The 24,757-nt window shown below is 39.4% G+C and overlaps 1 protein-coding gene and 1 long non-coding RNA gene across 10 annotated transcripts in view; one reads left to right on the top strand and one right to left on the bottom strand.

Annotated features, from left to right (window-relative positions):
• CTNNA2 (catenin alpha 2) overlaps positions 1 to 24,757 on the bottom strand; it is a 1,080,823-nt gene that overhangs the window by 508,483 nt on the left and 547,583 nt on the right. The gene's annotated exons all lie outside the window — the stretch shown is intronic.
• LOC144280725 (uncharacterized) overlaps positions 1,135 to 24,757 on the top strand; it is a 52,362-nt gene continuing 28,739 nt past the window's right edge. The window contains exons 1-5 of one of the 3 annotated variants that reach the window (XR_013349145.1): positions 1,135 to 1,215; positions 2,013 to 2,114; positions 5,261 to 5,377; positions 11,017 to 11,075; positions 16,240 to 16,415. This is a non-coding gene — a long non-coding RNA (uncharacterized LOC144280725). Of the gene's footprint in view, positions 1,216 to 2,012; positions 2,115 to 5,260; positions 5,378 to 6,114; positions 6,529 to 11,016; positions 11,076 to 16,239; positions 16,416 to 24,757 lie in introns of those variants that run through there. The other 2 variants (XR_013349144.1, XR_013349146.1) reach the window with 2 other exon arrangements.

Raw genomic sequence — 24,757 nt, 5'->3', positions numbered from 1 at the left:
GCTGGTTCCTCACCCTTTAATTCATCTTCAGCCTATCTTGAGACCACCTATACCAGTGTGTAAAGAAGGATCCGAGTCACTACTGGGATGGGCTGGGTCCTTGGTCAGGGCCCAAATGTAAATGAGTATGACCAACCTGGGCTCCACTTTTTCTTACTTCAAGTACTCAGTTCAGCTAATCTGCCTACTAAGATTCTACACTCATCTGTTTTTTCCTCTGATGATTCTTTTTTTTTTTTTTTTTAAGTATAGTGATGGGCAAACTATCCACCATCACAAGCCCCCTACTGCTATGGGACCGGTGTAAAAGTCTAACAAAGAAAGGAGTTCAATGACATCCTTGTGAAATCTTATTTTTTCTCCTTTGGGTGATTATTTCACAAGTGCTTTTTCACTGTCAGGCTTCAAAGCTCTTTGCAAGGTCTATTATGAGTACTTTTGTCATAAAAATAGGAAGGTAAGCAAGGCAAGGCCAATATATTCTGAACAAAAAATGAGAAAATCAGATTTGAGGAATCATTGTTCACTAACATATTTTATAGACATTCAGAGGCACCAGTTTCATTCAACTATGTACAGACCAGTTTCTAAAAAACTCCTATTGAATATCAAGTCTTCTTAATGTCTCTAGGACTTCTTTCAAAATTGGTTCCTATTTGGAGTATTTTTTTCTATGCCTCTAACCACTCAAATGCTACCCTTTCTCTTCAAAGGAGCTATAGATGTACTTCCTTGCCTTTTCATTCTTTCTGTGTCCTATTCTCATAATCTTTGAACTCACAATATATCTTTCATTCTGTTTAGCACTCGCCTGTTCCATTATCTTGTTTCTCTTCATGAAGCTTATAGAGATAACTTGGTTTCTCCATATTCTACAGAAAACAGCAAGAAGAGAAAGAAATGGCTGGGAGCTGGAGTGGAGGGAATCCCAGTTCTAGGCCCTACACTATTTAAAGAAAGTTGCCCATTGTAATTAAACAGGAAGCAGAAAGCAGTCATGAGGTAAGCCCTTCCCTGTTCTTTTCACATGTAAGGGCTAACTGGACAATGTATGAGAGCAACCTTGTCTCCAGAAGGAAGGAGGTGGTGGGACATTCACCATTCCACCCTTGGAAACAACAGAATTCAGACCATTCCATTTGAAGGTGATTAACTTTAGTTTCCATAGGCACAGTGAAGTGTTTTGCTGTCCTGGATGACGGGAAGCACCAATTGGTAAGATGACTCTAGAATCTGCTTAAATAGTTAGTAGAGATATTCTCCTTGCATCTTTCTCTTGGGGTGTGAGTCTTCATTCTTCAATGTCATTCATTGTAAGCCACCAAAGGGCAGGGACTGTACTGTCTTTTCACACACACACACACACACACACACACACACAAATACAACATCAACTTTTACACAGATATCTATGGCTATCCCTATAACTAATCAACTTCATGCAACTATCTATCTATTATTAACTCACAGAGCAGACATTTACTGAATTCAGGTTATATCCGCAGCTCTCTGCCAACCGCGGAGAGCAAAGCTTTGGGCCACATTCCACAAAAAAGGACATATGCTGAAAAATCAATATGTAAAGCAGATCGACTCTGAAAACAACTTGAAACACTTGAACAATCTAAATTTTACTAAGAAAAAAATAGGCCCAATTAGATTATATCCGTTAAATATTCATTTCCTAAACATGCCTGCAAGTAAGAATTACACACTAAGTTTGAGGGGGAGGAAGGAAAGACTGATGGAGAGTCTCAGCTCTCAACCCAGACTCATCCAATTTAATAAACAAGTCAGTAATGTGTGAATTTATCAAGTGTCTTGTATGATTCTTATCAGTCCAATTGGAGGATTAAGTCATTTTCCCAAACTTGAGTTTGTAGTTGAGCCCAGAGAACTGAGTGCCTCTGCTCTAGCTCTGTCTTTACCACACCACTCTGCTTCACCACTCAACAGTGCTTTCTTTAGTGTGCAGCCTAAACATTTATGTTGTTATCACATTTCTTTCTTAGGGGCATGTCTGATCTTCTTCATGGACTAACAGCAACTCCAGGGCAGAGGAACACTTATTTCCCACCAGGCTAACCATACACTGGATATTCAGTAAACTACAGGTTGGTTCATGATTAGCTTTTCCCCTTGAAAAATAGCACTCATCTTCCCTATGAGTTATCTTTGATAAATGCAACCTGGTGATCAAGAAGGAAGAGGTCATTAAAAGTTGGAGGCCCCAATTTTTAGCTTTGTCACTGCCCATGGGACCCTGGGATAATCAATAAATTCCACTGGACACCAGGTCAAAATGAGGCAGTTAGGATAGATTTGGTTTTCTTAGCTCTCTCCTACTATAGAAAACAGCCACCCATTAACCAATACCTTTTTTTTTTTTTTTTTACTGCTGTGTGGTTCTTTAGGTATTAATAATAATTCCTTAGAATTTATATAGTATTATACTATTAAATTTTTCACCTATATTGTTTCATTCCTCAAAATCCATGTCAAGAGGGTAAAATTAATAATAATTATTATTCTCATTATACATATTAACACACTGAGGCATAGAGAAAGTATATGACTTATTCAAGGTCATACAAGTAATAAATGGTAGAGCTGAAATTCTAATCCAAGAGTCTTTGGGGTCTTGTTGCAGTGTTCAATGGCTTGGCCTTTCCTTTAACATACCGATGTTTTCATTTAACAGATGAATATTTCCTTAAAGTTGCTTTTGAAGCAGAGTTTAACTTTTAAACTAAATCAGAATGTGAAATGGTTTCACTCAGCATTTTCTGTAAATCAGAGCCATACCTTTGGATTTCCACATGCCCCAGAGAATAGATGCCTTCATTAGGCATGTTGGACCATGTGGAAAAAATCTAAAGTTGGCATTTGATTCATACTGCATACTCAACTTATTTATATTAGTTTTATCCAAGATGCCCATCACTGAGGCACACGGGACGTAACTGTTCCAAGGCAATTAAACCAAATGTCAATGGTTCCTCTTCTGAAGGAACTATTCCACCAATCAATTACAAATAACCTGATTAAATAGAGAAGTCTAAGTATTAGCCCTTAAGACTAACTCAGAACAATAAAAACTGAAGACCTGAAATACAAGGTCATTGGTGGGAATTACATAGTACTACTTGCCATCATGATTCAGGCCCAGTATGATTTCTTAATCATTACCATATATCTAGCATCCAAAGAAAAGAAAATACAAAAACCTTTAAATATCCTGTTTACCAAAATAGCAAATATTTATTGAGTGACTGCCATGTTCATAGCCCTACCTATGCCAGGCATGGAAGTTAATTAGAAAGGGCTGGTTAAAAGGCATCTGCCTAATCTCCATGGAAGTCTTTCTCTTAGAAAAAATCCTGTGAATCTCAGCTTCATCATTTTTAAAAAGAGAGAGTGGGATCCAATGAGAACAAAGTTTCTTTCTATTTCTATTTATCCACATCCTTGTTAGACCATAGGGTATCCCAAAGGAGGTTTTCATGGGATGTTAGGATAATCTGAATATTACTCTCTAGAAATGGTATTTTATTTCTTAAAACCGAAATAAAACAGTGGAATTCTATGTACTCACAAAATTTATACTGAAAATTATTTACAAATGGTTAGCTAAGCAAACTTATATGAAGCTCTTACTCTTAATGAATGAAAGCCTATTGACCATAATCAGTCAATTTAGTTGTGAAAGGAAGTACAAATTATCAGACATATTAAAATGACTATTTAAAAAGCACTGAGGAATACTGGTCTGGTTCAAAAAAAAGACTGGGATTAAAAATAGTCCTCAGCAATGCAAGTCCTTAGCAATTACCCACTGTGTTATCAGCACAGTGATTGACTAAACCTTTTGTGGGTAATGGGCACTTCAGTCAAAACCAAAGGTTAGTGTTTTAGAGAGTGCCAGAGGCTTTTAATTTCCTTATAGCATATTAAAACATAGTCAGTCTTTGCCACATTTTAACTTTGTTTAGTATAAATTGTTACACTTTAAATTCATTGATTTACATGGTCCACTGGAAATATCATTAAGAATCGTCATCACAGTACTCCCATGACTAAAACTTCAATCCCTCCTCCCCTGACAGCATGTAAGAATTTAGTTATAGATGACTACCTGTCTCCAATGCTTTTAAACATTATTCGGGTTCATTTCACATTGAGTATGAGAAAATCTAAAGGCTTAAGGAATCCCTGATAGAAGCAAATAGTTATATTGCACGAAATTCATGTGCCCTTATTTAGCTGAGCAATACATTTCTATAGTTAACAAAATCAATGGTTCCTTTGCCCAATAGTTCCTTCCACACCTACAAGAACATAATAAAACTAACAATGGACTTTGATAAGGCAGACATGTGTCTTGGCTCATCCAATAACCATTCTCTAGCCACCTCATTTTCCTCCACCAGATGCTTTCTTTGATGGAAGAACCTGCCAGCTCTTTGCCTCTTCCACCCCATCCATCTGAAGCGTAGGCATATGACCCAATCCGGCCAATGGGATGTGTTAAGGTGGTAGCCAGAGATTCTAGGAGAGGAGTTCCTTCCTGATAGAGGCATGACAGAGACATTTGTCTTTGCCAAACATTCTTGGCTTCTATGAGATGCCCACAACCATAGCAGCAGCCATTATGTCACCATGAGGAGCTAAACCTGAGACCACAGCCTGTGAACACAGGTTGGATAAAGGCTGGTCTTGAATGACAGCACGAAAACTACCTTGCCCCTGTCTACTTTCAGGCTTCAGGTCACTTGCCACCTAAAGCATCTGATCTCATAAAAATGAAAGCTGTGTATTGTGTTTACATGTAACTCAGTCTTTATCTTTGATCTAGCCTGGGAAGTAGACAATCCAAAGAGATAGGTGAAGAGACAGGTGAGATGGTTGATGGTGAAGAATTGCAGATAAAGATAATGAATGGAGATGCCCTCATTGGGCCCCTGAATCAAGCTTTGCTGGAGCTTTGATGCAGACAAGCTGGGTTGGCAGGGGTCCTGCATGCCTCTCCAGTGGGGATGAAGGCCTTTGCCCTGATACTTTCTTAAATAGCTGCTAAAGATTAACCGTGCTCTGAGTTAATATTCAAAGGAAAAATGGTGAATTTCCACCTTGCGTTTTCTACGTCCTTTGTTAAAGAGGACCATGAATTTGCTTCATTGAAATATGATCTACTTTAATTAAAGCCAGTGGCATTGAGTAAATTAGTACGTAATTGCATTTTCCCATGAATTTCACACAGCTTGCATTTTACCAAAAGGAACCCAGTTTCAGTCAACGCTTGTGTGCTGATACCTGCAATCAAGGTCTTATTAAACTAAACAAATCATGTCTTCATGCAAGTTAAGGAAGCATAAATGTAAGACCAATTCATAAAGTTTCTAATTTCTGCTATTTAGAAAAGCAAAGTTTGGAAAGAGCTATTTGGGAAGGGAAACTTTCTTTTCAGGCCATTGTAAATCATCTCAGAAAGCCTAGATTTTCTCCCTGTCAGTGATAAGTTCCCCTAGAAGGCTTTGGTCTCCCTGTATAACCAGTGATTCTCCATTTATTTTAAATGTGTTCATACAAATTTCAAGATAGAGAATGTTTTAGAAAAATGTTTATTTTCAGGTAAAAGAAAACACCTCAAGTCAGGGTTTGGTCAGCAAATGTTTTAAAATGATGTATTCTCAAAATAAGAACAATGAAACAAATTCTTGTATAATATGTAATTTTAAGTGGGAGGAAAAGGAGCCTGTCTAATTGCTTAAGAGTTCAGGTTCTTAACTTTTGTCTGTATCCTGCCTTTCCACTTAGGAGCTATGTAACAATCTCTCTATATGCCCTCTTTCTCAAAATAAGGTGGACAAAAATAACAACTTCATAAGGTTATTGCCAAGATTAGACACTAGACATAAATAGGCAAGTAATGGTAATCACGATCTGTCCTTGTTTACAAAATCAGAGGCAAAGTGACAGATATGCACTGATACACGACACATGAACTCTGGGGTTTTGAGCTGAAGTCTCATTTGGAACCTTGAGTTTTACTTTGTTCTCGGGAGAGTGAGAGTGACTACCAACTATCAATGTTGCCTATTCAATCCCCCCCAGCGGACCAGTCAGACTCCCAATTTTTCAAGGCCCCAGATGGTACCCTTAACCTCCAGCCAACTGACCTGGAAAAGCCAGCTGTGATTTCACAGGGGGCTGGGGTATGAAGCTTTCTAAAAATCAGCAGAAATCCACCTACATCAAAGATCAGTGCCAGCTCAGCCAGAATTGTGCATCTCAGCAAGTCATTTTTGGAATCAGTTGCTGGGGACACATTGCGTGCCTGTGCGCGTACACACAGACACACACGCACACAGGAGTCATTTATACTGAATAAAATACACCAAATGAAGAACCAGGTGAAATTCTAGGTGGGTATGTCGGTGAGACCATCCATATACAGATGGTATTTATGTAAAATATGTACCCTCCAGGGGAAATAGAGCTCTTTTCATAAGTTCTTCATTAAAGAAATATAGTCTAAGTATTGTGTAGCTTGTTTTCTACTTCCTACTCTCCACTTGTTCACATAAAGTAGGTCCTTCTGTCTGGCTTATGGGTCCAGCATAAAGATACTTTCTTGGCAATCGTTAGCTTCGACCAGACTCTTCCAGATAAGGGACTAAACTAAAAGTTGACACTTTCCAAGTGGAAGGCACTCTGACATTAAAAAAATACTGTTAAAGAGTCTTTGATGCTGTAGATTTGAACCAAAATTTTAAAATTTCTTTCTCCCAATCTCCAGAACTGCCAGGGATATTATGTTAATACATGAATAAATGAGCTAAAGTATGTTTGCACATATATTATTCTATCATCTCCCTCTCAATTGGATTAGCCTTTCATTAATGCTTTCTACATTTGCATCTATAGACTGTCTCTTCTGAAACTCAAAATGCCTGTGAGAAAATTTATTTGAAAATCACTTCGTCCTCACATGAATATGGCCTCTTCCCCAAGCCTACCCCTCCAATAGTTGTACTTTCTATCACTCAGAAGACACTTGGATGTCATCCAAACACATGGTCTCCTGAGTGTTATTCTCTACTTCCAATGCCCAGTCTTATCCCAAGTCCTTATAGTCTCTAAAGTATGTCAGTAGCCTTTAGATTAATCTCACTTCTATGAATACTAACACACACTACACCCCCATACACCCACAATCACACACTTTGATAACTCCTCCACTTTGTTCAGAGAGCTTTCTTTTTAAGTTCTGAAATCTGTGTCACTTGCTTCCTCAACTATTACAGCAGGAGCTGTTAATGAATTCCCCACACACTATGCTGTAACACATATGAACATGTAACATACAGAGCAAATTCCATATTCTCAAATGGGAATCAGTAAATGGTGGCCACATCCACCCCCAACCTATTTTTGTAAATAAAATTTTATTGAAACACAGCGGTGTTCATTTGTTTATGTTTTGTCTTTGGCTGCTTTCATGCTGTAACAGCACAGTTAAGAATTTGTAACAGAGACTGTAGCTAGCTCACAGCCTAAAACATTTACTATCTGGCCCTTTACATAAAATGTTTCCTAAACTCTGTTCTGAACCACAAGACATTTATTATGATCTATCTCAACATCATCATCATAAACACATACTGAGTCCCTAATACGTGTTAGCCACTACAAACAGACTGATCGCCTATTTCATATTCCAACTGAATGGAAAAACAGAGGCACAGAGAGTTTAAGTTTTCTATTCAAAGAGGTCCTACAGCAATTAACTTGTGGAGTCAGGATCCAAACTCTGGTCACTGAGTTCCAGAACTCTTTCTGGGGTACTATAATCTCCCTCATCTTTTTTCATTTCCTTCAAAATTCCAGAACTATTTCCCATTCCCAGACCATGCCCTTTCACATGGCTGTGCTCTGCAAATGCTGTTCTCTCTCTAGCAATGGTGTCCTCCACAGGACACATCACCCAATGAGCTATACATGTCTTCCATTAAACCCAAATGTTTAGGGACACCTGGGTGGCTCAGTGGTTTAGCGTCTGCCTTTGACTCAGGGCATGAGCCCAGAGTCCTGGGATCAGGTCTCGGATCAGGCTCCTTGCATGAAACCTGCTTCTCCCTCTGCCTGTGTCTCTGCCTCTCTCTGTGTCTCTTATGAATAAACAAAATCTTTAAAAAAAAGTGTTTAGTGTGTGCCATGTTATTCATGAGCAGTTGTTTTCTCTGTCTCCCTTTCTCTCTCAGTATGATGCTTTCAGATTGTTGTCTGGGTTTCACTAGTTCAGTTAATTTTGGTATTTTCTGTTCCAGCGTTTAGGTTACAGAATCTTGCAAATTCTTGGTTCCTTGAAAGCTCAGATCTTCAGAAAATGGAGCTCACTGTCTACATCTATTTCTTCAAGTTTCAGGTTAATAATGTCTTCTTCTAGGAGTAGATTCCACCCTCTCAACCAATCCAGTTATCCTAAGCACACATAGCATCTCAAAGCACACCCAATCACACCTTGCAAATACATTTACTCATTTGTTGAAAAAATGAATGAAATGATCCTAAGGCCAACAAGGGCCAGCTGACACAGAAAGGGAAGGCCTTGAGAGGAATAGAAACAGCATTGAAACTGGTAGCTCACAAAGCATGAAGCCTGAGTCAGGTCTCAGCTCTTACCCCATTATCTAACAAATCATGTGTAAGTATCAATGGCCCCCAGACACCCACTGCTACCTCAAACACTGATCTCATTACTTTAGCTGCTTATTACTTTCAGTTTTGCAGGCAGCTCTGAAAGAAAAGCCCATTTCCCGAGGTGTAAACACATCTTCCAATGATGCCAAGCTTATGAGATCAGCCAACTCTCCAAAGCATATGGGGTCAACCACAAAGCTCAGTAACGCATTTCCTCAGCGAGGCTCTTAGTAAGATAAAGATGTGAACTGACACTTTTCATAGAAACAATGATGCAAAAATCAACCGTGAGGATACCTTCATACATCTTCCCAAGCTTACGACAGCAGAGTGGTATTTGGTTTTGCCCCTCAAGCATTAGCCCACTCCTTGACAAGGCAGGTTAGAAGTGTCAATCCTGTGAGAAGTATGGCTAATGAGAATAGGAGCCCAGGGCAATGCAAACTCTCAACTCCTCAATTTTGGTGTTTTTGCCTGCTCTCCTCTCTCAAAAAGTGTGTTACTCTAACTGGATACTGTATTGAGCATGTTTACAGCGTTTTTTGTCTTTTCTGTTTCTACTCTAAATGTGGAAAGTTTTTTTTTTTTTTTTTTTTTTTTGTGACAGCAGGTATGGCCATAATATGTACTTCATGAAAAGTTTAGAATAAAGAAAATCTACTTTATGCAAACATAGTCTAGCAGAATCTGTATGTTTGAGGCTGCATTTTGAGGCTTTAAAAATGAATACAAAAAAGAATTTGCCCCAGGTACATACACAGGAACATACACACACGCACACACACACACACGGATAAAACTCTGGATCTAATTTACTGAAGTCAACATTGTTTTGTCATTCAGGAATCTTTAATGCAATAGGAATGTAGTTCCTATTGCATTAAAGAATATGTCTGAAGTAGTTTTCAAGCAAAAAGCAGATATCACCAGATATTTTCCATGTTCTCTGAGGAAAAGATAGATATACGTAAGGGGCAGAAGAGCAATTTAGATTATTTAGAGGAGAGCATTTTCTATATGTTCAAATTATGAAGCTCTTGGATACTTGCCCAGTGCTTGTCAGAAACGGGTTACTCAAAAACATCTGATGATGCAGATAATAAAACAGTGATAAACACTCAAAGAGTTTGCCCTGAAAAAAATTAAGTAGGCTAAAAGAAATGATGGCCCGAGAGGCTAAAAAATCATGTGCATAAATAACAAAATATTCTCCAACTCTGTTAGTTCAGAATTGTATGCAGTAGCAGAATTAATATACCAGAATCCCATGGACATCTTTGTCCTATTTTCCTACTTTTCATCAAGTACTACTTATATATCCATGATACACTCAGATTTAAATACCTGAACATACCATCCTTATCCTTGCAGAAATAGTAATGTACAGTAGGGGTCAGTATTCTTTTTTCTGGCTGGTAAATGTTTTTGGGCTTGCTTGCCAGATGGTTTGTTTTGCAACTACTCCATTCTGCTACTGTAGTGCAAAAGCAGCCTTAGGCAATAAATAAGCAATTGACTGTGGCTGTGTTCCAATAAAACTTTATTTACTAAAACAGGCAGAGCCCTCTAGCTGTAGTTTGTCAACTCCTGATCCAGGAGTGGATGGATGACTCCTAATCCATCGACTACACAGGCCTAGGGGATCTGCAATTTATTGAAGTACGTATTCTAATCCATATGCGAAGGGAGAATAATTTACTGAATGCAAATAGCTCTTGCCATGTCTGTATTGCTATTTTCCCAATGTATGTCAATACTACTGTGATTAACACTTTAACAAATAGCTTTGCTTGCCATTAATTATTGTATCAGTCATTAAAAATTGAAAATACAATTGTTCCTGTGTGAGGATTCTAAGAGTATATAGTTAGACTTGTACCCCAGAAGCAGAGAGCTTCATCAGATTTTCACACAAAATGCATATACTTGCTGCCTTTTTAAGTGATTTTCTGACTTTCAGCATTTTTCCTATTGGGTAAACTGTGCTATATTCCTTGCCCCAGGGAATCTGCCTGGAGAAGGCTCCAACATCTGTGTTAAACACACCTCAATACTGGGGGTTGACAGCTGTACAGGATGCCTCCCTGATGGATGGCATCAGGCTAATAATTCCACCAGCCAGCCTTTACCAAACTCATATGTAAGACACCACTCCAGTCTCAGGCACAGCCGGCTCCTGATTAACTGTCTAATGGGGGATGCACTGAGGCAGAAAATCCCAAACAATAGGTGATCCAAATATAATTTATATTTGGCTCAGCAAATGACCTTATTTTGTAACGGTTTTACCTTCATAATTATGTTTTCCTTTAGACTGATACATCTGTTGGCACACACCATCTAACCACAGAATAAGGGATGCAAAAACGTAGGTAAGCTGTAGGACACCGCTGGGTAGGATAAAAACGTTTCTGTGCTTGAACAAATATAAGTGACAGAGAGACACCTGACTGTATATCATTCCAAGGTCACAGAATCCAGCAAGAATGGCCTTTAAAGTTGATGCAGTTCAAATGAGACAAAGATGAGTTAAGCAGTTGATCAGGGGTTACTCAGGTAGAAGATATAAAATAATAATGATGATGATGACCATAATGATGATCCATTCTAGTCAAATTATACCCCCATTGCTTTCTGCCATAATGATGAGCAAACTTTCCCTATATGGCGAAACAGTTAATATTTTATGATCTCTCTTGCAACTGCCCAACTCTACCTTTGAATGAGCATGGCCGTGTTCCAGCCCAACTTTATTATAGACACCCAAATTCAAATTTAATATAATTTCATGTGCCATGAAATTTTCTTATTCTGAGTATTTTAATTTCAATCATTTAAAAATGTAACACCAATATTAGTTATGGGAAATACAAGAACAGGCAGCAGGCCAGATATGGCCCCACAAGGTTGCCCTATTAACCTTCTTGCCTCAAACGCTCATCATTATTTGAAATTATATTGTATATTTCTTTCTCATGTGTCATGTTTCTGCCCTCATTCTAATGTAAATTCTTCAAGAGCAGGGGTCATATGTACCCTTTTCAGCTCCCTCTCAGCTTGATATCCTAAGTGCTACAATAGTACCTGGGACAGAATAGATGCTAGTAAAGAGTCATTGAATGATGGACTGAATGGTTAAATGTTTGTAGCAGAGTAGTACAGTGATAAGTATATATCATCGTACAACCTTCAAAACAGTGCTACACAAAAATATCTCCTTCAAGAGATTAGGGAAGAAATTACTTTCTCCATTGGATGTTTCAACAAATGTGGACAGATAACGGGACTCTCCCTGGAGCACAAAGTAGGAGGGGGGCAGGGCTTGCACCGGAATGTGAGTCTGCTGCTTCATTCAGGCCTCTCCACTGTAGCCTGCTGACTACTCATTTCTCTACCACAGGTAGGCCTTGGATTGCCCACAGGTCCAGACTGCTTAGATGTTTTAAATGTGAGATGCTGAATATTAAAAGGGTCTAAAAGATCTCTATGTGCCCTTCCTCTAAGTAGTTTCAAAGTTTCATCTCCATCTCAATTGGCTCTGGACTCACAGGGAGTTTCTGAGATGATGTGGTCAATGTTTACCAGTCTCCCATCGACCATCATAGAGCTACAGTAGAACCCTTCTACCCAGGGGCAGATAGAAAATTCTGAAGATATGGTAATGGGTAGCAAGTCCTGACACTGATGTTCTAGCTAGCCCTAGCTGGGCCATGTCAGTACCTTTTCCCTTGCCGACTACCTGGGAAAAGGTTGCACTCCACCAACAATACAGCAAAGCCCCAAATAGCCCCATGGACTGCTTTCTGCTAATCTATTAACCACTTAATTCTAATAACATGTATCAAGCATCTTCAGAGGGATGAGCCCTGAGCCATGTGTACTGGGGGTTAGCGGGCTATATAGTAAAGAAGATGGGACTCTGAAATCAGGTAGACCAGTCATCAAATCACTGATCAGACATGATCAACTTCATGACCTTAAACAAATTACTTGTAGTTTAATCTCTAAAATGACTAGATGATTCCTATAGTTTGTGATGATTATGAAAATTAAATGAGGTAATGTATTGCCCAGGCTAGCTTCTGGCAACCAAACAGATAAGCAGTCAATGATTGTTTCTTTTTAGACCTCAAGGAGTATGCTTTGTAATGGAGAATGAGACAACTGTTAGTGCCTGTCTGGACAAATGGCATTGGTGGGTAGCTCTGCTACTATTCAGTGAGGTACCTGGTATGATTTAGCAAAAAGTGCCCTGTTTCAAGGCACTTTACTACCATATCATGAAACAATGCAGGAACAATGATAAAAACCTACCATGTGAATGGCACCTCTAGAGTGATGCAGTATACACATACCCAACCATAAGCATCAGGCCTTTCAAAATGCATACTATATTAATTTAAAGAAGGGAAGGGTTAATGCAAGCTAGGCTAGATAAGGACAAAGAAGGATAAGCTAACAGGGTTGGAGTTAGATTTTAAGCTGATGAAAAGTGAAGACGTGGTGAGGGAAGTAAAGAAAGCATTTAGCAGACATCATGGCAGACAGCCAGGATTGCCCTGGGGAGTTGGCCACCCTTTGAATACCAACCCAGTTCTCAGAAGAGCTCCCCATGAATTGAGTTATTTGGCTGAAGAACTACACACAGACCAACTTGACATCCAGAGAAGAGCACATATTTCCATGTCAAATAGAATGTTTTGGAAGAGCAGAGAATATTATGCAACACTTGGCCACTTCCTGGAATTCAGAATACCAAACATTTTGGAATTATATCCCCTTAACCCCCTAGTCACAATGCAGGGGTGGTCTGGGGACCAGAGGCTGTGCACAACAAAAAACTCTGGTGGGCAGTATATCTGGCCAAAAATCTTCTTTCAATATGGCAGGCCATATGAAATGCCTTTCATGGAATAATTCTAAAACAAAGGCTCACTTGGACCTTGCCATCACTGAGACCAGTATGTTTTTTCACTGACCAGTGTCCCCATAAGTTAAAGGCTGGTTTTCAAAGGCAAGGATATGATGAGGTATTTCACATATGTTCTACTTTTGCTAAGGCGACACAGGAACCTCACCTCCAAGCACTCTACTAAATAAAGAGCTTTTAAGTGAAAGAAGCTATGCCCAAGCAATATGACCTTTGCGTTTACATATACTTAAGTGTGTGCAAAACAACATAAGCTATGTTTCAGGGAGACAGCTTTATACAGTAGAAAAGTACAGGATTTGGAAAAGTCAAACTTCATTTTAAGCTGTCTTTCTGCAGTGAACCATCTGGGTAATGTTTGTGAAGCCACATGACCTCTCTAAAGTGAGTTTTCCCATCAATAAAATGCAAGACATTATGGTTTCCTCAGATTACTCTATTGAGGATCTGCAAAGCATAACCAGAGGAAGGCACATACAGCTCATCATACTGGTAAAATCTGGTGGACTAAAATAGCTGCCTAGGAGGTTGGGGTGAAAAGGATCCTGGGTTTATGTATGTGCTCAGCAGAAAAGCAGATAATGATGCAGGAGTGGCATCCACCTGGTGAGGGAGAGAGGTGAGTGGCAGCACAAACTATATGGCACCATTGACAATGAGTGTGGACTTCTCCTGAATCAGCCTGCTAAAGAAACAGGGTGAGGGTGGGGAACAGAGGGGCAATTTCACTGTATGTTCTGGTTAATGTGGGTTGTGATATCCAAATGCTAGCCTTTACCCACATATTGGCCATTTAAGGAACACAGCTGGTTCTATAGGACAGTCTCCCTAGCCAGGTCAGAGGAGATGACCTTCCTCAGGATCCAGAAGCCACAGCTATTCAACTGTTGCTAGTGGCCTAATATTGCTATTCCACCAGTAGGTGCTTCCTTCCTCTGGCTTTTCATTTTGCTTCATCCTCGCTAAAATGAAAAGCCCTCTGGGAGGAGTAACACAATCAACCAAATTGCATTAAGTTCATGAAATGTCCCTTTTCTTCTAACTGAATTTGTTACGGGTATAGGCAAGGCACTGGATGGCTAGATAACAGGACACTGTTGCTATATGGGCAGAAAAGACAAACGCTAATGATTCACAATTTAGTTGAAGATGAGCCCTGTCGACTTTTGGTGTTAAGTATCATGCTCAGTGCAGCTACCGAGTAAACAGTCTCCAAACTAGGGAACAGGAAGTGACTTTTCCCTACCAGAACTCCCATAGGACAAACTTTGTGTGTCTCACTTTGGTAGTGAGACTCCTATCAGAATGCTTCTAACAACCTGATAGAGAATATTCTGGCGTTATTTTACTCCTGGCTCTTCTCTTGGAGTCCCTATCAAGATGTTGCAGGCATTTGTCAGCTAAAGGCAGGTCCCTGAGAATTGTTAATCTGAGAAAACAGGGATTAATAGTGGATGCTCTTTGGAAAGCATAGGGCCTAAACACATGCAGTGAGGCCAGGGTTGGAAGGTACCCATTACCCAGAAAGAGGATAGCAAGATACTGAGAAAGAATACTATTTGTGGAGTACTTCTTGTTTCACCCCTACAACCTTTCTTCTTGGCAAGGATAACTACCTCTTCTTCAGAAAGGCCAACTAATTCACTCAAGGCCACAGAGATATGAAATGAGGACACATGTGGGTCTATTCTGTGCACAGTACCAGTGCAGACTTCATGGTAAGGTCTGGATTGAATGCACACATGATCCTAGCATGAAGAAACAGAAAGAGAGGCATAATAAATGGATTTGTTGATTAGAGCTCTGGGTTTCTAGATGCATTTTAAATTCAACTTTTAACAGTTATAGTTTCTTAACACCTGCTAAATCATTGGCCCGGGCAATTCTTAACTTCTGGTGCCAAATTAGAACACTGGCAGAAATAATTCAAAAGAGCATTTGGTTTTAGGCCTTCTCGTCTTTTAATTGGGACTTCAACAGGTAGTATAACAGGCATGAAATGACTTACCATTCTGTATGTACATTTGATTCAACATGTTATCATAATTCCATTGGTGTGTTTTCCCTGGGAAGAATTCCACACAAAAGAGCAAGGAGCCAACCAACATTATTTCATTTAGGAAACTCTTGCCCCAATAGCGCCATTATAACTGACTTCCTTTCATTTTTAAGCAGCACTAAACTCTCAAGAACAGCAGCAAAGCTGTAAAACTGTTGACAATCAGCAAATCTCCAAGCAAGTTTACCATCATCCATTCTGATTCATTATAATCATTGAAATTTTAGGTCACATAAGAGCCATCTGTGAAGCAGCCTCCCCAGATGATTAAAACACTCCTGTACAATGTACATTTACAAATTGAAAATTAATGAGGAAACATGTTTAAAAATTGACTATAGCTACCCAAGGGTTTAAAAACACTTTAAAATGCATAAAGAAATCACTTGGCTATGCAGTCCTCCTTAGTGACAAATAAGTTGCATTACTTCTCAGAATTACTCCTGCTGAATTAACTTTTCAATGTGTTGGTTATTATGGTTGCATACCAATATCATATCTCAAAAAATACTAATACAAATCATATCCCCCTACTCCTGTCCTCCAGGCTAATTCATTTTGCATCTTACCAACTCAAGGTAAATGATCCAGAAAAAAGCAAAGATATTCCTCATGAATGACTGGTATAACAACTAACAAAATTGTATTCCACCAGTGGGAATGGTCTATTCCTGGTTAAAAGTTTCTCTAATGCTCCTGGCTGCAGCCATGAAAAAGAGACTCTGCAGCACTCTTTGGCAATAAAGGATTCCTTTCACACTGCTCTATTTTTTTTTTTCTTTTGACTTGGTCTATCTACTCTACCATCCCACTTTGCCGTTAGGCATTCTCTCTGGCAGGCTTTGGAATAGGAGTCTTTACTGGGGAGACGGAGAGGAAGGAGAAGGCATAATTCTCATTTTCCAGAGTTTAGTCCAAGAAGGGAAGTGAAGGCAGGGATTTGAGAGGGGAAACAATCTTTGATCAGTGTCAATCATGTGCTTAAACAGGGCCAAATGCTTTGTATATGACACTGCATTCAATCCTTCCAATGGACCTGGGTGGTGGGCAAGGGTATGGCTGTTTACAGGTGAGAAAAGCAAGGCTTAAAAAGGTTATGTAGATTGCCCAGTGTCACAATCAATGCTATGACCATGAGTATAGTACTCAGGCATGTGCAAACACCATGAAAACACCGTACATGCATCAGGAGCAAATGCATGGAGTTATACACACATAAATCAGAGGCTGCTAGGTTAGCCAGCTGAGGAGACTAGCTCACAGGGAGTCACAGCAGATGCTTATAATAAGTCCAGTCCATGGAGACTGCAATGGACTAAATAGTATTTCCTCAAAATTCTTATGTTGAAGCTCTAATCAGTATGACTGTATTTAGAGGTGGGTCTTATGAGGGGACAATAAATAAGGTTACATGAGGTCATAGGGTAAGCCCTTAATCCAAGATATCTGGAGTTGTATAAGAAAAAGAAGAACCACCAGAGTGTCATGCACATACAGAGGAAAAGCCGCTTGAGAAAGTAGTGAGAAGGTAGCCATCTGTAAGCCTGGGAAAGAATGCTCACCACAAACTAAACTCTCCAACACTCTCTCATTCACCTTTTTATCCTTTGGATTTCTAGCCTCCAAAATGGTAAGAAAATAAATTTTGGGGGGTGCCTAGGTGGCTCAGTCATGTGTCTGCTTTCGGCTCAGGTCATGAGCCCAGGGCCCTGGGATGGAGCCCCACATCAGGATCCCTGCTCAGCAGGGAATCTGCTTCTCCCTCTCCCTCTGCACCAGGCTCGTTCTCTCCCTCTTGCTCACTCTTTCTTTCAAGATAAATAAAGATAAATAAAATCCTTTTTTTTTTTTAAGAAAATAAATTTGTTGCATAAGCAACCCAGTCTGTGGTGGTGTATTATGGCAGCCTGAGAAGACTAGTACAGAGATACTGAGAATCAAGGTTGGGAAACTCACTCAAGTGTGACTGGAGGTCAGTACTAGGGTTGGATAGCAGCTCCCCTCCTCATCCTCCCCCAACACACAAACAAGCACCGAGCTACTGAAGCAGGAGTTTCCTATCTCCCGGCTTTCAGCTCCAATAACATTGATCATGTTCCTGAACTCAAACTCGTATTACATTGTATCATAACTATTTGTTCTAGGTCTGCCTCCCCCTGCCCCCAACTGTGAATGTGTATGTGCAGAAGGAACTGTGCTTCATGCACCCTCTTGCCTTGCCTGCACATTGTCTCTCCCTCACAGTAGCTGCTTTTTATATTTCTGGAGAATTGAGGAAATGGGCAGGTCTGTGACTGCAGGAGGAGTCAAAGTAAGAACATCCTAGGGTACCAGGGATTTGTAGGGGTGAAGCACCAGCCCCAACACCCCAGGGAGTGACACAACCACAAGAGTTCAGAGAAGTTGAGTCTGGAAGCAACACATAGGGCAAGGCAAAGGTGGGGGGCACTCTTGGACATGTGACCTTCCGGAGGCCATTGCCAAAACTAGTTGAGCTATACTCGGAGGGTAATGGAGAAAATAGCTCTGGGAAGAAGAAGATGTGAGAAAGATTATGAAGGAAACATCAGATGTACATGCTGAGTGGATGCCTTTATTAATTCCACCAACTTTCATCAACTGCCAACCCCCCAGCAAGCACTAGGCACTGTCAGAGATGTGACAGCTCAAGAGTGAAAAGAACCATCCACATTTACCTGCCCTCCATCACCTGACTAGTTGAGACAGAAATAAACCAAATAACCACAGAAATAAGTTTTGAATTAGCAACTATGCACAATAAAATGTGGAGATGTTGTGTAGTCCTCTATGAACTTACAACAGCGGGGCTTTCCTAGTCAAGGAAGTTTAGCCATCTCCAGAACCTTAGGATGAGACTCCCTCCCTCACCAGTAGGTAAAGAAGAGGTGGTCAAAACACCATCCTACACCCACACTACAGAAGCCTATTAATTCTGTGCACTTGAAACTCTCTAATAACATGGTAGATTCCATTCTCCAGTGCATTCCTAATCCAACTAACTCTTAAACACAGCAATGATCACAGGAAGAATCAGAGAGGGGACACAAATGCCTGCCATAATATACACCTGCTGCAAATGGCAAATGGCAGAAAGCAAAGCAAGCATCCCACTGGTAATGCATTTCTGTACATGAAAGATGGAGCCTGAATTATTGCCACCCAAGCCCTTCTTACTTCAACAGTGCCTCCTTTTGCTGTTAGGATGAGAAATGGGAGTAGGCTACAGACAGACACTCTGCTGAACAAATGTATTTATTTCAGGTTTCTGAATGAAAGTTTCAGAAGATAATAAAAAGAATCAGTTCAAGTGAAAATTGCCACAGGTGTGATATTTATTTTTAATTTCATGAGTCAGTGTGAGATGGTTTGGCAGATTAAAATCATAATGTATATTGTCAACTGTTTCAATGTTATCAATTCATCATTTACAGAACTTATTTTGACAATATGGAGCTATCATCTGGCAATCACAAAGCACTTTAGAATGCTAACTATAAATAAATTCATATATATATATATATATATATATATATATATATATATATATATTCTAAAAGGGAAATGCATCAAAATCAACACTTTTAAAGCCTTTTTGTGGTGGTTAATATGCCAAGGGGTGATATCAGAGATATTTAAAATCCTCTGGGATATTCATAAGATATTTCTTTAAAAAATCACTTGGATATTTTATTTCCCATCAAATGCTACTTTCCTTTCTAATCAGACTTATTCCAGCAAGAAGTCCCATAAACACATCAGGAGAGCAAATTTAATGAGGCTTGGGAGAAACAAAAGGATATGAGAATGCATGTATTTTTATAGCAGGTATTTATTAGGTTTGTTCTATGAAGAGTCAAGGAGAATCCAGACTGACAAATGAAAGCTAGAAAAAGATATTCACTCAAAATCATGAATAAATGTCTCAAGTCAAACTTGTCCAAAGATGGAGGTGGAAGAGATGCGCTCACAGTGGTGGTATGGAGGCTGGATTTCGATTAACCGCTTGATAGAAGAGATTCAAGCCTCAGATGGTAGGTTGATCTAAATGGTCTAAATTGTCCTTCAAGTAAGACACCAGGAATACCTTGGCTTGGGCACCATGCCAGGCACTTTAGACACTCTTCTTACCTGCTAAGGAGAGAAGACTCACATGCCTCCAGGGACAGTGAAACACACAATATGTAATAGAGTGATTCTGTGATATTGACTAGAGTGAATTTAGGATTTGTGATGAAAAGCTAATAGAATCTACTGGAAGTGCCAGGAGAAGATATTGAGATTGGAAGGACAAGCAAGATTGTAACTCTTAAGGTAAGATGGGCAAGATTACCAATCAAGGATTTTCATACTACTGGTAAGGAATGCAGACTTTAGAAAACCAACATAGAAGTTCTTTGACCAGGAATTGGAAGTTGTATTTGTAGGAGGATCTGCTTGTTAAATTCCAGATGGATTGGCTCTTATGTCTGAGAACTTTAGTAAGTAGCAGTAAAGGCCATTCACAATGAAGATTCAACATCCATAAGCCCTAAGACTCTGATTCAGTAGGTCTGGGATTTAGCCCAGGGATAAGCACACCTACATTCCCTCTCATCCCCTACTGTGATCTATAGCAGGTGGTTCCTAGATTGAAGTTCCATTAATCCAGTTTTTTTTTTTTTTAATATTTTATTCATGAGAGACACAGAGAGAGTGAGAGAGGCAGAGACACAGGCAGAGGGAGAAGCAAGCTCCATTCAGGAAGCCCGACGTGGGACTCAATCCCGGGTCTCCAGGATCACACGTGGGGCTGAAGGTGGCACTAAACCACTGGGCCACTGGGGCTGCTCCTTAAACCAGTTTTTTGAAGAACAGAGTGGAAGCCTAAGTTAAGCTTGGTTACTTTAATACTTTCTAAGTTACTTTAATGGATGCACCAGTATATGAAGTCTAGATGACCTGCTGAAAGTTTTTTACATTTCTCTGAGTTTGTACTTAGGGTACCACATACTACACCATAACCTTTTCTGCCTTTTGAAATCTTTAAAATATGCTCAATCTCTTGTCCACATGCTAGTCTTTTAAATGTCCAAAGGTATTTAACACAGTTCTCACAAGTAAACTCACCTCCAGGATGAAGGATTTGAGTTGCTTCCCCTGATTCTCAAAAGAAATGATTTCTAAGCAGTTCTCACCTCTTCTCACTCTCTTCCCATAATCTCCCAGTTTCTTAGTCTCTTTCTTCAGTAGCTGCACTCAAATGTGGATACAACATTTCCATTTACTGAAACTAGGCAGACATAGGACTTCTTCCCCTGTCCAGTCCACCTTGTTCTTATTAATGCAATCCAAAATCTCATGAGCTTTTTCTGGACTTTATTATTTTTTTTTTCTGGACTTTAAATCAGCACGTAAATAGTAAAATTGGTAGAAAAAGAAAATTAACTTGCCAGAATTTGTTCTTAGTGTTTCTGTGGTTCTGACAATCATCAACATTGACACAATTCCTTCAAGAACATATAACACACGCATATATTCTTATCTTTAATAATAGGTTTTTTGTTTTGTTTTGTTTTGTTTTTGTTTTTAGGTAGGCTCCACATCCAGTGCAGAGCTCAGTGTGGGGCCTGAACTCATGACCATGAGATTGAGACCTGAACTGAGATCAAGACTCAGATGCTTAACCTACTGAACTACCCAGGTGCCCCAATGTTAGCATTTTAAATCCGGGTTTAGAAAATATGGATACACATAATTCAATGAAGATTTAATTTTAAAAATAGATTCTCTGGCCCTTACTACCTAACCTTTAAAACCTCTAAATTAACCCTATCCCCTGCAAGAGAATCTCTGGATAGGATTGCAGCTGTCATGACAATAGGAGCTAGAGAAGAAGAGATCATCTCCTTAAAAAGAGAGATCCTGATAACAGCTAGGCCAGTAAAGAGGGGCTGCTATTGTTTCCTTGACTATTAACTAAGCAATTTGTAACCATGGCAATGATCTTGTATTCCTCGAAAGGTTAGTAAGGTGGAATGGACAGTCTCCCATGGTAAATAAATAAATTAATGAAATGAAATGAAACGAAACGAAACGAAACGAAATGAAATGAAATGAAATGAAATGAAATGAAATGAAACAGAGCTCTTAACGGTTCTTTTCTCATGTCACTAGCCAGGTTCTAAATTGTCCATGCCAGTTTCTCAACTTAAGCATTTCATCTCAAAGAAAATCTACCCAGAACCCTAGATTACATATGCAAGTCAAATAGGAAAAAGTCTCAGGATCAAGGGGAGGAGGAGCTTGAGGGTGATGGTGTGCATGTCTGGTTTTCTTCTACTGAATTTAGAACATTGTTTTCTCTTGCTCCTTATAACAGAGGGAGGTGTCTCTTGTACTTCTGTTAAGAAATGCAAGCTCTTTCCTTCAACAAGTCTTTGTATAGCAAAGTAGCAAAGCAGCAAAAATGCTACTTGTGCTTATGCAGTCTTGTGATTGCTGAACTGATTCTAAGAAGCCAGTGCCTAATTGTCTCCAGTGACCAGAAGCCTGAGGGATAAACGGTTCCAGGAACTTCACTAAAGGGGACTTCAAGCAATAGGACAGTCATTCCAAATGCAGGGTGAACAATAATTTGGGTGCCTGTATCTGCACACACACCCCTATTACTAATAAGAATTCAGGGTGCTTGCTAGAGATACAAAAATGAATCAGACACATTTCTGAATGTCAAGAACTTCTTGGTTGATTTTTTAAAAAATAAAGGGTAACAAACATTGGGTTATTTCTAACTATACATAATTATAGAAAATTCAACTCAAAACAATTTGGATGGTGAGAGGATGCTGTTTTAGAGAGGTTTTATAAAAATTGATCAGAATATGTCCTATTCTGTCCACATGTTTTTTTTTTTTTTTTAAGATTTCATTTATTTGAGAGAAAGAGAAAAAGAGAGAGAACGTGCACTCAAGCAGGGGGAGGGGCAGAGGGAGAGGGAGAGAAGCAAACTCCCTGTTGAGTGCAGAGCCCAATGCAGAGCCAATGCAGGGCTGGATCCCAAGACCCTGAGATCATGACCTGAGCCGAAATCAAGAGTCGGCCACTTCACCAACTGAGCCACTCAGGCACCCCTCATATGTGCTTCTTTAAACTAGATGACTATTTCTGTTCTACAGGTCCAGTACCTTATGGTAACCATCGAGTACATCTTATACCCTGGACTTAAAAATATTTTGCTCTCTCTCTCTCTCTTTTTCATTTTTCCTGACACCTACTACCCTTAGCTCCTTCCCTGTTCTTACCTCATCCTCATAGTTGATGTAAGGCTAAGGAGGTTCTTTTACTCCTTTGATATCTCCTTATAATGTGCCTCATATAACCTCCCTCCTAAATCCCACATGAGCCCCAGGACCCTGTCCTAGCACTAACCCAGGTGTCCGGTGCTAGCCTGGTTTAACCCAGATTGTTGACAGGGAGTAGCATGCTGACTCTAGCCCAAACTCCTGCAGCTATCACCAGGTCCTCCAATTATTTTTGCAACCTCCCTCTGCTTTATACATCTTAGTGTTTTTGACAGATAGGGTAGGGCACAAACCATTATACCAGCTAGTTTTCCAAAATTGAATCTGGTCCTGCAGACCTTGGAAAAATAATTATTTCTTTTCATAATAGCCTGTGACTAAATCTGATGTGTGGGTGGACAATGGCCCTTAAACCTTCAAAGGAAGGAGAAAACAAATCTAATAGTTACAAGTCCTATTGATAAATTGAAGCTCTAAGCTACAAAAGTGCTTATTCACTGACCAAGAGCCTTGCAATTTATTTTACTTTATTAGGTGCTGAATCCCTCAAAAAAAAAAACCTGCTGGAATTCCAAAATCTTTGAATCTAATTATTATACTAATTAGTATAAGTATGTTTAATCAAACCTTTGGAGCTACTTGGAGTGTAATGCTAAAATTTAGATGAGATTATACCTCTCTGCCACTCATACGTGTTAATAAAATTCCTGAGCTCTGTGAAGACACAAAATATACCCAACATTCAAAACAAATAAATACTTTTCATTTTAAAATATCTCTGCAGATGACATTCCCCTGACCATTACTGACATTCTATTCATTTTATCCTGGAAATTCAATGTAAAGGAGTTGATAGAGAAAGATAATCTCAAGAAGACAATTAGAAGTAAAAGATCTCAGCTTTAGGAAAGACCTTAAAAGGTCAATGTATTATCTGATGTTTAGATGAGCTCAACTATATTCATGTCAAAGAATCACTCATCTTATGCATAGATATTGTCAGCATTACAGAACTCTCAATTCCATCTTTTCATATTCCTGGACAATAAAGAAGCCTATCCCTATATATCCTTGTTTTGTAACAAGTTTGAGCTTATACTGACACACAAATACATACCACATAGGATAAAGTTCAAGAGCTGAACACACAGCTTCATTCAGTGTGGAGAGAGCTCTGTAAACCACACATTATATGTTTCACAAGAATCATCATGGTCCGGATCTAAGAATAAATTCACAATAGCTAGCTTTCAAGTTATTACCAAAGGCACTGCTTCCCAGACTTGTTCAGTCCTAGACACCCTTATGATCCCTGTATAATACTCCCTTCATGGTAATGGTGGTAGCAGGAGGTAGAGAGTCTCTTCATTCTTTAGCTATCCAGCTAATTCCTCTCTCCTTGGCCATATGGCCTACACAAGCACACACTGAGCATGGGCAAACATACACTGAGTGTGTGTTTAACAAGCAAAATGTACATATTCACATGCAGAAAATTCCTTTCTTTCTCCATCATGATCACCAGCATCTGTACACTTTAACCTCTAAGTTACAAATTGACAAACCTTTCTTGAGGATATTCTGAAGGTCCCTGTAGATTAGCAATGTTTCATAGCACACCAACATTTTAATGCTCTGACTGGGTAATAGAAAATACCTGAGAGTTATTTCTGGATAAGACAGGGATCTAGGGAAATAAAAGTCCCCGGTTTGGAAAGCCCCTGAGATCAATGTGTCCTACTTGACAAAAAAGGATCTCCTTGT

This window comes from Canis aureus, chromosome 12, assembly GCF_053574225.1.
Source record: "Canis aureus isolate CA01 chromosome 12, VMU_Caureus_v.1.0, whole genome shotgun sequence".
Taxonomy (NCBI): Eukaryota; Metazoa; Chordata; class Mammalia; order Carnivora; family Canidae; genus Canis; species Canis aureus.
This window is presented reverse-complemented; position numbering and strand designations above follow the sequence as displayed.